We start from the raw sequence: 16,437 nt of genomic DNA on the forward strand, positions 1-16,437 counted from the left end.
CACAGAACTGTGAAATTAGGGGGATTCTCTGGGGAAATTGTCAGATGAAGAAGAAATTCCAAACACTGAAGGAAACACATCCTTAAGCTCCATCTGCACCTGTCTCTGTGGTTGACTCTGATCAATGGGTTCTGAGCGCCCTCTGCAGCTGATTTCCTACATGTGTTCTTGCAGGATGTGTGTGTCTGGGCTCACACTGATCTCCCCTCACTTTGTCTCTAAGACATTAATACACAGCAACGTCCTCAGATCTCACAGTGTATTTGCAGATAAAGGGACTTCTTGGAATTGTCTCTGGAGATGGTGAATCAACCCTTCATGGCATCTGCATAGTATGTGCTAGTTCCATCACTACTAATTCATGAGACCCACTCTAGCCCCTTCCCTGAAGCCTGGTGGACCGAGTCCATGTAGCAGCTACTGAAACTGAACCCAGAGGCACCACAGGAGAGTCTCAGGGACACCCAAGGCTTTACCAAGCCTCCAGAAATCTCCACCAGCTGCACCTCACACCGGACACCTGGAAACACAGAGATACAGTGATCAGAAGCTGACACCCATATCTACTGTTTCTCTCACTCATATACATCCACAATAAATATCTTCAGATCTCCAGGAATCATCTTTTAAAATAGCAACAAGAAAACCCCAGCTCCGCCCAAATTCTAAGGTGAGTCATTTGTGTTCAGTCCTCAACACCAAATAGAAACACATATGAATACTGGGACTGTCTGTTCTCTCCCAGAGCCACAGGGTCACCATATAGCAAGCTCTGGGATGGGATGCCTGAGGAGAGGACAGGTCCCAGAGAAGACCCTAGATGAGATGAGCAGGAATACTATCCTTCAGGATAACATAATGTTATATTATGTAATTATGCATGAATTAACACTTAGAAGTCACTATCTTATTTAATTTTACTTATCTGCCCGATATACATTTAATATAGTTTTTAATGGTACATTTTACAGAAAAAAAATACTTACAGAACACAGCATTTGTGCAATGCATCCAAGACCTCATATCAGCTTAGAGTTATCCCCATTATCTGCTCCTGTGATTGTCACCACTGAGGAGTGTGTTACCCTGAAGCAACTCCAGGGCAGGGTGAGACATACCTTCTGAGGTCTGCCAAAGCACACAACTCTTATGACACCTGTGTGTGATTTTGCTGTATTTGGTGTTCACCTAAAATATATAGAAATAATCAGAGTTCATGCATGCGAATTTTGAGGAGTTGGCAATGATTCAAGTGTCGTTATTCATTTTCATTGCTCATTCTCAGCCAATATATTCACTTGTTTTTTTATTACTGATTTATTTTAGTATAATTAATAATATTAAATCCAAATTTGTACTATACAATTTGGAAATGTTGAACTAGGTATTCAATGTTTTAATCAGGACATTAAGCAAAGTGTGACCAATTCAATTAACCCCTTAAAATTTATCTCAGTTTTCTGTAATTTTATCTCATCATTCTATTACTCTTGCCATCCCATTCTCAAACAAATTCAAATTTTCTCCCTGTTATTTCAGAATAGTTGCATTACCTGTAGTCTATACAAATGGAATTGTATGATATGTATTATAATTCTTTAACATCTTTTATTAGCACACTTACTGAGAATATAGTCAAGTTATTCTGTGACTCAGACATGCCTTGACTGTAAGGCCGAGTCGTATTCCACTACATCAATATATCTGAAACTGTTTAATTATTCACCTATAATAGATATTTTATTTGTCCTCTCAGTTGCTATCTTTTATATAGGAAGCAACTACTCAGTAAGGAAAAGTAAAAAAGTGAGAAAAATACAACCATATTCTACCTCATTGATGATAAGCTTGAACAACTACTAATAAAGGAAATAAAACATCTACACATCAGAGTTCATGTCACAGGGCAAGTGAAAAAACTGCAGTCTAAGGTGACAGGCGCCTGAAGGGAGAACCAGGACCCACATATTATTGCACCTAGGTCTGTTCCCACTGGATGGCATTTCTGGTAGAAAAAGACTAACCTGGGTATATTTCGTAAGTGGCTTGAAGATTGATGTGCTAATGGTGTTAGAGTGTGAAGCTTCTAGTGCTTGTAGGCTTTTTCTACAGAATTGCGGAAAATTCCCAAATTCCCCATTGCTGTTGTTCTGTGTTTATTGGGGGAGAAGAACAGGAGCCACTGCTGAATTCCTGAATCCTCTTCCACTATTTCCAGGAGGCAAATCCACTAAAACTCCTCTATGGGCACTGTTGGGGTCAACAGAAACAGATTAAAACAAAGGGGGATAGGGTGGGGTGATGTCTGCAGTACCCTGGAAAACAGTGAGGAAGGAAGAGACACTGAAGTTAAATAAATATATACTAAAAAGAACTATTACCTTGGTAAACATGATTGGTTGCAGTGATCATCAGAAGTAAACTGAGTTTCCAGACATAGAAGAGATAAAGTAAAGGCCCTTGCTGCTTCCCTGCATATATACTGAGGACAATAAAAGGCTTTGACAGAAGAAGGGAAGTTGAAGAAATAGTCTGAGGAGCAGTCACCAGGAGCCAACCAGAATAGTTAAAACCAGTCCATAAAGTGGTGTTTCATCTACATAAGCAGCTGAGGAAAGTAAAAGAAAGTCAATACCATGCATATGCTGAGTTATTGATAGAAAAGCATTTACAGTTGTGTGACTGACACAACGCAGAAAACATAAATCTTTGCATGAACAGACAGTTTGGATTGAGGATACACAATTCTTATTAAAATTATACTGATAAGTCATCACTAGCATTATTGTGAAAATACGTAGGACTATAAATTGAAATGAATCTATGTTCTAAGTTGAAGATTTTGTAGGTGAAAAAACAAAAACAAGACAAAACATGAGTTACAAGGAGGAAATGCTAGAGGTCCTGGGGTAAACCTTTGCTTTACGAGGTCAAAAAATAACAAGTTCAGGCCGGGCGTGGTGGCTTAAGCCTGTAATCCCAGCATTTTGGGAGGCCGAGACGGGTGGATCACGAGGTCAGGAGATGGAAATCATCCTGGCTAACACGGTGAAACCCCGTCTCTACTAAAAAATACGAAAAATTAGTCGGGCGAGGTGGCGGGTGCCTGTAGTCCCAGCTACTCAGGAGGCTGAGGTAGGAGAATGGCGGGAACCCGGGAGGCGGAGCTTGCAGTGAGCTGAGATCGCGCCACTCACTCCAGCCCGGGCGACAGAGCGAGACACCGCTTCAAAAAAAAAAAAAAAAAATATTGCAAGTTCAAAAAGGAAACCCCTCCCTGCCCAGGGACCTAGTGTGGAGCTGCCTCCTAAGGGAGCCCTGGTGTCTGAGCGCCCCCTGCTGTCCTGAGCGCCCCCTGGTGGTTCTAGCACCCCCTGCTGTCCTGAGTGACCCTAGTTGTTCTGAGCGCCCCCTGTTGTCCTGAGCACCCCCTGGCTTCCTGAGCTTCCCCTGCGGGTTCTGAGCCCCCCGGTATCTTAAGTGTCCCCTGGTGTCCTGAGCGCCCCCTGCTGGTTCTGAGTGTCCCTGGCAGTTCTCAGTGCCCCCTGGTGGTTCTGAGCGCCCCCTGGTGTGCTGAGCACCTGTTTTCCTGAATGCCCCCTGGTAGTTCTGAGCGCCCCCTGGTGGTTCTGAGCACCCCCGGTAGTTCTCAGTGCCCCTCGGTGGTTCTGAGCGCCCCCTGGTGTGTTGAGCGCCCCGTGTTTTCCTGAATGCCCCCTGGTAGTTCTGAGCGCCCCCTGCTGTCCTGAGTGCCCCCTGGCTTCCTGAGCTTCCCCTGCCGGTTCTGAGCCCCCCGGTATCTGAAGTGTCCCCTGGTGTCCTGAGCCCCCTGGTGGTTCTGAGCGCCCTGGTGTGCTGAGCACCCCGTTTTCCTGAATGCCCCCTGGTGGTTCTGAGCGCCCCCTGGTGGTTCTGAGCACTCCTTGGTGTCCTGAGTGCTCCCTGGTTTCCAGAGAACCCCTTGGCAATCTGAGCTCCCCTTGTATTCTGAGTGCACCCCTGGTGTCTTCAGCACACCCTGGTGGCCTGAGCTCCCCCTGGTTTTGAGCACACCCTGGTGACCTGAGCGCCCCCTACTGTCCCGAGCACGCCCTGCTGGTTCTGAGACACCTGGCGTGCTGAGCGCCCCCTGGTGGTTCTGAGCACCCTATGGTGTCTTGAGTCCCCTCTGGTTTCTTGAGTGCCCCCTGGTGATCTGAGCTCCCTTTGTATTCTGAGCATTCCCTTGTGTTTTGAGCACACTCTGGTGTCCTTAGCACCCCCTGGTGTCTGGAGAGCCCCCTGGTGATCTGAGCACCCCCTTCTATTCTGAGCACCCGTGGTGTTCTGAGTGTCCCCGGTGTTCTGAGCACCCTCTGCTGTCCTGAGCACCCTCAGGTTTCCTGAGCACCCCCTTGAATTCTGAGTAACCCGTTGTGCTATGGTTGCCTCCTGGTGGTTCTGAGCGCCCCCGGTGGTTCTTAGTGCTCCTCGTTGTCCTGGGCACCTTCTCATGTCCTGAGTACCCACTCGTGTCCAGAGTGCCCCCTGGTGTCCTGAGCTCCCCATGGTTTCCTGAGTGCCCCCTCGTGTCCTGAGCTCCCATGGTTTCCTAAGGAACCTGTCCTCACTTTTGGGATGAAATGCAGAGAGGGTGGAAGGCAGCTGGGGAAGCTGAATGCATATGATGGAAGTCGGTCCCTGAGTGAAGGAGACAGGGAGGAGAACTGGGTGGAACTTTCTTAAACTTCTGTACTGTTCTGGGAAAGTCCAGCAAGGTCACTGAGACAGAGACGTGTCAAGTTTCCCAAAGGGTACCCCCGTGAGTCCCAGTTGTGACTCTGCTCAGATCAGTGCAGAGCTCGTTCTTCTCCTGAGAGTGGAACACAGGACGTGGCTCCAGCACCAGCCGTGATAGGGACGTCAGAGGGCAGCCCTAGGCATCTGGCTGTGCTCCCTGCAGGTGGAGGGAGGAAGGTGCTAATTCAGGGCCCACACACTGTGGGTTCTATACAGAACACGCACTTTTACTTCATTTCTGTGGATAACATAGACACAATCATGCGCTCTGTAAACAATAGTGATTCCTACATTTGCGCCAATTGCTTTACTTCTTGATTCTGCACAATGTCCTGGAACGGAGTTGCCTTTTCCATGTGGAATGTGACAAATGTTGAGGACGTGTGTTCCCCACTTCCATCGTTTTTCTCAATGTACAGAGATCCTGAGTAGCATACAGCTGGCCCTCCTTCTACACTATTCTTCTCCTCCCCACAAGAAGAGCAGAAAATTACACGAGTTTGAATCTGAGGTGGGATCTATTCTGTGCACCTCAGAACCTGCAGAGATCCTCACCTTCAGATCATCCTGAAACTAAAATTGTCAAAACCTTAAGGAAATCTTGAACTTCCTTGGCCAAAGTTTCTATCCATAGCTTTACAGCATTATAGTCAACTCCCTCAGGGAGACATCAGTTACTAGCCTATGATTTGGTAGCTGGGAGGCCTATAAATTTACAGATTTGCCCCCAGTGCTCACCTCTGTCCTATTGCATGCATGACAAAATATTGAAAGTGATGACTGAATTTTACTGACTCCATTCATCAACAGATTAAAGCTACCATTTTCCTACATCTTTTCAACATCCTCTAACGACAAACCAGGAAATTGTATCTATTGGAAGAAACATCAGGGTATAATATTGCTCTTTAACCACGTTCGAAGGAATCTGAGCAGATACTTTTAACCACAACACAGCAGGGAAATTGCAGAATGTCATGATTTGGGTTCATATTTATAAACTGTAAATGAAAAATACAATCCTAAGACCCCAAACTGACTATATAGTCCATCTGTTGGCCTTGGGGACCCCAAAAACCTAAAAACCGGGTTTCCAACCATGACAAAACAAGAGATCAGACACGCCTCATTATACCCACTCCTTTTTGCGGTTTAGACACAACAATGACCAGCACTATGTTAAAATAGAGATCAGAAAACTGACAGAACAGACTCTCTGTGACAATAAGATGTCAAATTATAAACAAGACCTAAGGGCATGTCAGGCAAGGGTTTTGCCATTCACTCCTGCTCTTAAAAGATAAACTATGTTTTAACTTCCAATAGGGTATTCTTTTTCTCTAGTGGCTCAGTAAGCACTGGCACTGAGACAAACACTATGAAGACAATTGCAGACTATCCCCTGATGAACTTACCTCCTGTTCCTCAACCCATAACCCCAGCTTTGATGGAACACTAGACTGATATCAGGAACTATCTCCTGATCAGAGATCACTGACCAAGGCATGGCTCTGGCAATTTACACAGGCTGCACACTGAGTGCCTTTGTGTCTCTGCTTCTGCTTTTGACACATAGGGCCTAACCGTAATGAATTTAAATGCTAAATCTTCACTGGTAAGTGAACAGGGGTCACATGTCACATGCATGTTTGTTCAGTATGCATGTGCTAGGACTACCTCCATGAACATCCTTAGCCCCTCCTGTATCCTGTTGATTTGTCAGTTTAGCCAAACCATTCAGCAGAAAGCTTCTGCCAAACCCCTTTACCTTGGGAGTGCCTTTCTCTCATCTTTAAAAAGAGCTATGCTTTCCAGCATATGGGATGGCTGTAACACTTGACAAAAAATAAACTATCACTTTCCTAATTTGTCGATTGTGTTTTTTTTTAATTTAAAACAACTGAAGATTAAATTCAGAACTTCATCTAATTATAAGGCTACTTTAGTAAAGGATGACAAACTGAGCATTTTCGTATATCCTATAGGGGCCTGTCATATATTGAAGCAGGAAGCTGACCTGAGAACTTCAGAACAAACTGTTGACTGTGGATAATGAAAAGCTCCCCCGCCCCGCCCCAGGACATTGATTCAGCACCCCTGCATGTCTAATTTTTTCTTCTCTTTTTTTTTTTTATTATGTGCTTATAGTAATAAAACTTTTTATTTTCTTTAGACCTGTTTGCTTTTCACATATAGTGGACCCTCATCTCTTTTTTCACTCATTTTCTTAAGCTGCTAAGGAGAATAAAGTGTCAGGACCTATTTTTGGTGCCTCACTGCTGATGAATTAAGGTTTATTCTTCCTCCTCCTTTCCCCCCACACATTGGAAATCTAGTAAGAAATCATGGAAGTTCCTTTATCTGATGCCAGTGTGAGGTTCAAATAACACAAGCTACTTCTCCTGAGTAGAAACTCCCACCCTGACACCACCATCAAATCATTAGCCCTGAGCCAGACTCCTTTCCTGCCCTATTGAGCCAGTTTGGAATTTTTTGAGAGGCCTGTGCTGCCCTCAGCAGACACCTCAATAATAGAGTTGGTAAATCTTTTCATATTCATTTGGGATGTGAGTGTGGAGCCGTCAGACTCAACATCCTCAGTAAACATTGGTGGGGTCTCTCTTCCTTTGCCCGGGGACACCTATAATGGGAGCTGTGGGCTTGGAGTCCTGACAGTGACCACCACGGGCCTTTCTTCTCTTGCACTGGATGTGAACTCCCTCTGCCCGAATGCCCAGCATGCACTGTATGCTGCCTGCTGCTCGCTGGCCATTGGAGTTACATTGAGCTGGGCTGCCATGTTGAGTTAAACATAGTTTCTTTTATAGATTTAGCTGATTAACTTCAGAAGCATTGAGAACTTCTTGACATTGAGAAACAGGAGTCAGTGACTGTAGGTGACTCTGCCTTTGGTGCATGTGAGAAAGTTTTTCTCTTTTTCTGACAAATGTTTCTTCTTCAGAAACTTCACAGGAAGAGCAGGATGAGCAATCCAGAGAAGTGCCCCAGAGGAAACTGTTTTATGGAGAGGAAGCCACAGGGCTGACAGGAAACCAGACCTTAACCCCAATCTGCACCTGCCTGAGGCTGGCTCTTGTGCTCAGTGGATCCTGAGCGCCCCCAGGTGGTCCTGTGCCCACTTCAGGGAGGATTGTTTTTGGGCACACACAGACTTTTTTTCTAATTCTGTTTCCAAAAATGGAGACGAGTCAACCGTGAATCCATGCATCTCAGAGAACACAGCACAGCAGAATAACACCCCCTCCCACTGACACACACACACATTAGGTAAATCTTATTAAAACTACTGAAAACCAAAGGCAATTAGAAATACATAGAAAGGCAAGTGGAGGTGAGCAGAGGGGGCACTCCTTCCAAAAGAATAGAAAAATGACGACAGCATTCTTCTGGTTAACCCTTACAAGCAAGAAGAAAATTGATGGTATCTGTAAAGTGTTGCAAGAAAAGTCAACACATTATTTTATAACCCATTGATGTTCTCGAAAAAGTGAAGGAAAAAAACCGTTCCATTTCTCTTTGACAGCATGAGGGATTCAGTGAATCCAGGCCCTCATGAAAGGAGTGAAAATTATTCTGAAATATTACAGGGTTTGGAAAGGCTCTAAGCTTCTGCCCAAGCCTCCCCTGAGCGCTCTGCTCCTAGGCTGAGGAAGAAAAAAGTTCATCTTCGTCTCCACCTGCAGAACCTTGTTTAGGAGCTCTGTCTCAGGAGAGAGGAGGCACTGGAATTCAGTCATAAAATATGATCCTTAATTTAGTTATAAACATCCTAACATCATTTATAACAGAATGTAGAAAAGTTCAAATCATGCCAGTGCTCTACGAAACAGTGGAGGGTGTGGTGAAAGGCCCTTGGAAGGAGATGGGTTCATGTACGGGAGATGCAGGCTAAACTGCAGGGCTGCTGGCTTGCAGGAGAGAACCAAGGAGGGGGAGAGCTGGGGAACAATCTCTTGTGGTTAGAAAAATGCTGGACACTCTTCAAAGGAGCCCATGTTAGTTCGGTTCAGTCTGTGAAGCAATTCAAACCTCAGTGCATGGTTGAAAATGTAGAATTTTCCATCTGCAAGTGGCGGAGCTCAACATCTGGACCTGGTCAGGAAAGAGACAGAGAGAGCCCAGCCCAAACCACTGACACCTGAGGATGACCGTGGTGCTGACAGCTGCATCCCTTTGATCTTTGAGACTGACATCTCTCACTTAGCATAATGCCTGGAGTTCAACTGTAATGATTTCCGTATCAGTCATTTTTTAAAATTATTTCTGATAGTGTTCGATCAATTGATACTTCCTACTTTCTTTACCCATTCCAATTTTGAGACATTCATGTCATTTTTAGCTTCTAAACACACACACACACACACACACACACACGCACACACACACACACACAATATCTTGAATATTAGAAGTTTGGGTGCATATAAGATTGTATTTCTCTGACGCAAAATTCAGGAGTGGCATATTTAGGTGATGTGTTAAGGGTATATTTTGGTTTTAGCAAAAACTAAAAATTATTGTCCTGAGTTGCTGTTTCATTTGCATTCCCGTTAGCAATGCTGTAGATTCTAGGAACTTCGTATGCTCACCAGCATTGGTATTATCTGTATTTTTTACTTAATTTCAGTCATGCATGTTGCATGTTGCAGGCGGAAGGACTTGCTCTTCAGGCCACCTTAGGTGTTGAGGACAAGAGTAGCCACATTTGACAGAAACCCTTTAGTGATACATTTCAGATCTATGCATTTTTCATATGTGTAAATTTTTTCTTATATAATAAAATCAATATCGTGAAAATGGTCATACTGCCCAAGGTAATTTATAGATTCAATGCCATCCCCATTAAGCTACCAATGACTTTCTTCACAGAATTGGAAAAAACAACTTTAAAGTTCATAGGGAACCAAAAAAGAGCCCGCAATGCCAAGACAGTCCTAAGCCAAAAGAACAAAGCTGGAGGCATCAAGCTACTTGACTTCAAACTATACTACAAGGCTACAGTAACCAAAACAGCATGGTACTGGTACCAAAACAGAGATATAGACCAATGCAACAGAACAGAACCCTCAGAAATAATACCACACATCTACAGCCATCTGATCTTTGACAAACCTGACAAAAACAAGAAATGGGGAAAGGATTCCCTATTTAATAAATGGTGCTGGGAAAACTGGCTAGCCATAAGTAGAAAACTTAAACTGGATCCTTTCCTTACACCTTATACAAAAATTAATTCAAGATGGATTAAAGACTTAAATGTTAGACCTAAAACCGTAAAAACACTAGAAGAAAACCTGGGCACTACCATTCAGGACATAGGCATGGACAAGGACTTCATGTCTAAAACACCAAAAGCAATGGCAACAAGAGCCAAAATTGACAAATGGGATCTAATTAAACTAAAGACCTTCTGCACAGCAAAAGAAACTACCATCAGAGTGAACAGGCAATCTACAGAATGGGAGAAAATTTCTGCGATCTACTCATCTGACGAAGGGCTAATATCCAGAACCTACAAAGAATGCAAACAAATTTACAAGAAAAAAACAACCCCATCAAAAAGGGGGCAAACGATATGAACAGACACTTCTCAAAAGAAGACATTTATGCAGCCAGCAGACACATGATAAAATGTTCATCATCACTGGCCATCAGAGAAATGCAAATCAAAACCACAATGAGATACCATCTCACACCAGTTAGAATGGTGATCATTAAATAGTCAGGAAACAGGTGCTGGAGAGGATGTGGAGAAACAGGAACACTTTTACACTGTTGGTGGGACTGTTAACTAGTTCAACCATTGTGGAAGACAGTGTGGTGATTCCTCAAGGATCTAGAACTAGAAATACCATTTGACCCAGCCATCCCATTACTGGGTATATACTCAAAGGATTATAAATCATGCTGCTATAAAGACACATGCACACTTAAGTTTATTGCGGCACTATTCACAATAGCAAAGACTTGGAATCAACCCGAATGTCCATCAGTGACAGACTGGATTAAGAAAATGTGGCACATAAGATCTGGCCACTGCAATCCAGCCTGGGCGACAGAGCGAGACTCCGTCTCAAAAAAAAAAAAAAAGAAAATGTGGCACATATACTCCATGGAATACTATGCAGCCATATAAAAGGATGAGTTCATGTCCTTTGTAGGGACATGGATGCAGCTGGAAACCATCATTCTCAGTAAACTATTGCAAGAACAGAAAACCAAACACCACATGTTCTCACTCATAGGTGGGAATTGAACAATGAGAATACTTGGACACAGGAAGGGGTACATCACACACCAGGCCTGTTGTGGGATGGGTGGAGAGGGGAGGGATAGCATTAGGAGATATACCTAATGTAAATGATGAGTTAATGGGTGCAGCACACCAACATGGCACCTGTATACATATGTGACAAACCTGCACATTGTGCACATGTGCCCTAGAACTTAAAGTATATTTAAAAATATTTTTAAAATGTAGAAGTTTACAATTCAGTAAATAGTAAAATTAATATTAAAATCCTATATGAAATATCAACATTATTATAGGAATTAATAAAATGCATTCAAGTATACCAACTAAAATTAAATCCCAGAAATCAAAAAGATAACTGTAACATCTGAAACTTAATAATTAATGAGCAAATATTTCATAGAGAAGGAAAAAATTGTCAAGACATGTGGAACATGTAGTTTTTTCCAATCAAATGTCACTAAACTATACAATATTTAACCTGTCATTAGTATAAATTACCAATATTTTGTGTAATATTACAACTGAGAACAATTTTTAAAGAGAGAACGGATACTTGCATACAAATGAACTAAACGGAATGTATTTTCAATGTTGGTCCAACCATTACACCTCTAACAATACCATGGTTTTGAGTGGGGCTTTGGAAAAAATATTTATTTATTTTATTTATTTATTTATTTTGAAACGGAGTCTTGCTCTTTCGCCAGGCTGGAGTGAAGTGGCGCCGTCTCGGCTCACCACAACCCCCGCCTCCCAGGTTCAAGCAATTCTCCTGCCTCAGCCTCCCTCTTTTTCTTAATTTAACAAATATTTATTAAGCACCTACTTTGTGCCAGGCATTGTGCTAGGCACCATCACTGTGTGCTGTTCCCACACCCACAATCATCTGCTTAGAAATTAAAACCAAGTAATGCAACACCGTCGCAACCATACAAACTGGGGGGCTAGGGGCAGTATCGGAGATGCAAGTGATTCCCAGGATAGAATATGCACCCACCAGAAGCCTGTTTTCCATCTCTCTGTAAGTCCCCACTAAACAGTTCTTTTAAAGCTTCCCAATGTTGTTAGAGAGGAATGTTGTTCTCTCTGTGCGCCCCAAGGCTGGCACCTGGTGGACCTTCAGATACTCTAAATGCTATTGGATAAAAGGGGCCCGATGGCCTGGTGTAAAGAATATCAGTATTTGGATGAGAAAATGCTTTTTTTCATTTCATATGGTTCCAACAACCCTTATGAAAGATATAAACATCCCTGCCCTGACTATGGAAATGTTGAAGGTAGACCTGGTTGTGGATTCCCGAGTCAGAATCTTCCAGTTGTCCACACCCTCACAAGGCCAGAGAAGTGAGAGGAGATTTCTATTCTGGAAAGGAGTGAGTGGACGGCACAACTGGTTTGGAGACACGACAAACTGCGCCTGCATTTACAGAGGCAACGCACACAGGGAACGTCCTAGCGCCATCTGGTCTCCCACACACGCTTGGGACTCACGGGCGGGGCCCGGGCCTTGACCAGCCTTGGCTGTCAGTGCCTGGTTTGGAGAGTCCTGCACTGAATCCCTGCAAGTCGTGGATCTTCCCGTCCAGCACCTCCAGGAAGCTCTTCACCTCCACCTCCAGGGGGCGCTGTCGGGATTCGCTCTCCTCAGCCTCTGTCTTTAGGGAACGCGCTTTGTCTTCCTGGTTTTGATCGTCTCTCTGCCGCCTCCATCTTCTCAGAGATACCGTCGCGCTCTGAGGTGAGCTGAGATGTGAGTTCACTTTGTTTCCGGAGATCTTCCAGCTCTGCCTCCTTTTCTCGGAGCTCGGCCTCCAGCTCCTCAATCCTCCTCCTCAGCTGCGTGTTCTTCTCCTTCTCCCTGTGGATGTCACGACCTCTTCCTCTGCTCCGCGCTGGCCGCCGACTCCTGCAGCGCCGTGGGCAGCCGGGCGTCGCTCTCCCGCCGGGCCTGCAGCTCCATCTCCCGCCTCTTCGCGTGGGCAGCCCCTGCGTCGAGGCCGCCTTCAGCCTGTGGTTCCCAGACTGCAGGTGCCGGTCGGCTGCAGCGGCGTGAGAGGCCTTTCCATCGTCCGTCCCGTTGACACTGGATGCCGGAGTAGAAGATGAGGCTTCACGCCCGGATTCTTGGGATGATCACTCGAGGGCTCCATGTTCTCCTGGGTCTTGTCTTTGGCTATCATGGCCGCTTCTTCCACCTCCTGGAAATTCTCTGCAAACTTTGTCAGCTGCTGCTCAGAGGAAAACCCCAAACCAAACGCCGTGTCAGCTCTGCTGTCGGCCCACTGCCCAGACGTCTGTGACGTGTTGGTGAAGGTCAGATTCCGTGTGACTGTGCTGTTTATGGTCACCTTGGCTCCGTCCACACTGACGATCCCATAGCTGTTCCTTGTGACATCACAGAAGCAGGAAACGGTGACCGCCTGTGGCTCGCAGGCATCCAGTTCTTCTTGGTGTTGGGGTCAGTCTGGAAGACCCGCGTTCCGGGGTGAGGATGGGCTGTTCTCCCATCTCCAGCGCTGCTCAGGCAGCCGCTCCGACCCGGCCTCTGGTGCTCGCTCTTCACTGGCTGTGCATCCGCTCCCTGCGCAGCACATGTGCCGGCCCCTGTCCGCTTGGCTCAGCCCTGGTACCACTCCATTCAGCCAAGTGGGCTGGGCGGGGGCTCTGGAAAAAATCATTCTAAGACATAAACTAAAAGAATAATCTATAATATGGGACGACAGGATTCTATCTCAGAAAAAAAACAACTGAAAATACGTAATACAAAGTCCTGAGAAGAAATCTTGAAGCACAGGAAGGTCTCATGTATAGTCAGTTGTAATATGTTTATTGTTAAAATTATTACCTTTGCGTTGTTTCGAAAAATTGAAGCAAAGCATAATGAAATTGTTTTGTGCTTATGTTGTCCAACAGCATGTTGAGAAAACTGAAGAGCCCTGTAATCCTGAGGAGGAGGCCTAATCCAAGGAGGGAGAGGCTCCCGGTCCTGTGGACACACACGGTTTGCCTGCTTCTGCCCATTTAGGAGCTGCTTCCTGAAGCCTTCAGGAGGCAGGAGGGTGAATGAGTTTCTAAGGACAATCTAATCACATCGTGACAGGGAGAAAAACATTCATGACCTAGAACGGATAAAAAATGTCTAATTAAAATTTCATTGAAAATTGAAAAACTCTGGTTGTATATATTTATAGTGAATAAAGTTATGTGATGATTTATGAATGCAATATGGAATAATTGATTCGAACTCATTGACATATATATCACCTTAAATCCTCAAATTTTTATTTTTGTGTGTGTCACAAGGACATTTGAAATTTGTTCTTGGCTGTTTGAAAATGACCAATACACTTTGTTTAAGGTTACAAATAGACATCAATTTATGTAAACTATAGGCAATGATTGAAAGGAATTGTGGATTGCTATAATTTATGTGTTTCATTCTTTAGGACATATTTTATATATTTTTATAATTTTACTATAATATTAAATATAAAAGACTACACATGTATGCATAAGTTTGTGTATTTACACGTATGTCTATAGATGTAAATTAATGTCCCTATAGCTATGTAGTAGCTAATATCAACATATGTTAACAAAACTCTAAAAGAACAAGTGCAAATTATTACAAAGAATTATTTCTCGATGTATTTTTAAAAAATACCCCTATATATAAATTAAAAATTAATAAAACACAATTCCCAATAAAAAAGTTCATGATAAATAAACATAGTAAAATATCGCAACTTAATAAGACTCCAGAGTCCTGCAAAAAGTAGCCTGCCTCCTGCAGATGAGAAAGGAAACCCGCATAGCCCTGCAGGGAGGTTTGTGTCTGGGCTCACACTGACCTCCCCTCACTGTGTACAGTAATACACGGCTGTGTTCTCGGTTTTCAGCCTGTTCATTTGCAGATGAAGTGTGTTCTTGGCGTTATCTCTGGGGATGGTGAATCGGCCCTTCCCGGAGTCTGTGAGGTATGTGCTACCCCCATTAGGATTAACTTGTCTAACCCACTCCAGCCTATTCCCTGGAGCCTGGCGGACACAGTTCATGTAGTAGCTACTGAAGGTGAATCCTGCAGAGGCTGCATAGGAGAGTCTCAGGGACCCCTCAGGTTTTGCCAAGCCTCCCCCGGACTCCACCAGGTGCACCTCACACTAGACACCTGCAAACACAGAGACACCCTGGTCAGAAACTGCTGCATGTATCCACTGTTTTTCTCACTCATGTCTGCTCACACTCACACATCTCTAGTTCTCTATAGATCACCTTTTAAAATATCAACAAGGAAAACCCAGCTCAGCATCAACTCCATGGTGAGTTCTCTGTGTTCGGTGTTGATCACCGAGTGAAAACACCTGGGAATTCTGGGGCTGGGCTCCGATCCCGGAGCTGCATGGTCACAGCTGGCCTGGTTTTTATCGGCAGAGGGAGGGCCCTATTGGCATGTCTCCTGCTATATAGCAAGCTCTGTGGTGGGACAGCTGCGGAGAAGGCAGTGCCCAGAGCAGATGAGAGTGTCCTTGAAAACACTGAAGGTAATCCTGGCTCCCTGGAAAATATAGCTTCAGATTTTGTGATTGTGTCTTGATAACCATTTAGCAGACATCAGCTTATTTAATTTTTACGTATTGCAGAATGTATTTAATGCAAGTGTCAATGTTACATTTTTAGAGAAGATAAATTACAGAACAGAGCAGTTGTACAATGTGTCCAATATCACACATCTGGCCAGAGTTAGCCCTGTTACCTGTGTCTGTACCTCTAAACGCCGGAAGAGACTGCTCCCCTGAGACAACTCCAGGCCAGTGTGGGACATGCCTAGAGAAGTTTTCAGGATGTCCCACCTGTCATAACACCTTTACGTAATTTTACCTTTTCTAGTGTTTACCTGAAATATACAGTCGGTGTTCACATGTGTGTATTTTCAGTAGTCTGTGATTATTCATGTGTCCATATTCATCTCTTTCTTGCTCTTTCTCAGCCAATATATTCATTTTTGTTACTGCTTTATTCAAAAACTCAGTCAATAATGAAATCAAATTGATAGTACGGAATTTGGAAAATGTTAATATATGTGTGCGGTTGTTGAATCAGCACTTCAATCATGTTTTAGCAATTAAATTAATCTCTAATTTTTTTGTCTCACTTCTTTGTAATTTTATTTCACCACCTTTTTACACTCACCACCCTATTTTCAGAAAAATTTAGATATTCTCCATGTTAATTTTGAAGAGTTTCATCTTCTACACTTTATACAAATGAAGTAACATGAAGTTTCCTGTGAATTCTTTAGCTTCCTTCAGTCAGCACAATTATTTCATAATGTCCCCATGTTCTTATGTGAATGAGTCATGCCTTGATTTCAATGGTTCATT

General features: G+C 43.9%; 1 long non-coding RNA gene, 1 pseudogene and 1 gene segment (V, D, J or C); 1 reads left to right on the forward strand and 2 right to left on the reverse strand.

Annotated features, from left to right (window-relative positions):
• LOC720890 (immunoglobulin heavy variable 3-48-like) overlaps positions 1-16,437 on the reverse strand; it is a 109,134-nt gene that overhangs the window by 17,457 nt on the left and 75,240 nt on the right.
• LOC114679705 (homer protein homolog 2-like) lies at positions 11,858-13,564 on the reverse strand (annotated as a pseudogene).
• Positions 12,729-14,280, forward strand: LOC144330499 (uncharacterized). Its single transcript, XR_013396754.1, has 2 exons — positions 12,729-13,866; positions 13,970-14,280. It is a non-coding gene; the product is annotated as an uncharacterized LOC144330499 (long non-coding RNA).

The sequence above is a fragment of the Macaca mulatta genome, chromosome 7 (assembly GCF_049350105.2).
Source record: "Macaca mulatta isolate MMU2019108-1 chromosome 7, T2T-MMU8v2.0, whole genome shotgun sequence".
Taxonomy (NCBI): domain Eukaryota; kingdom Metazoa; phylum Chordata; class Mammalia; order Primates; family Cercopithecidae; genus Macaca; species Macaca mulatta.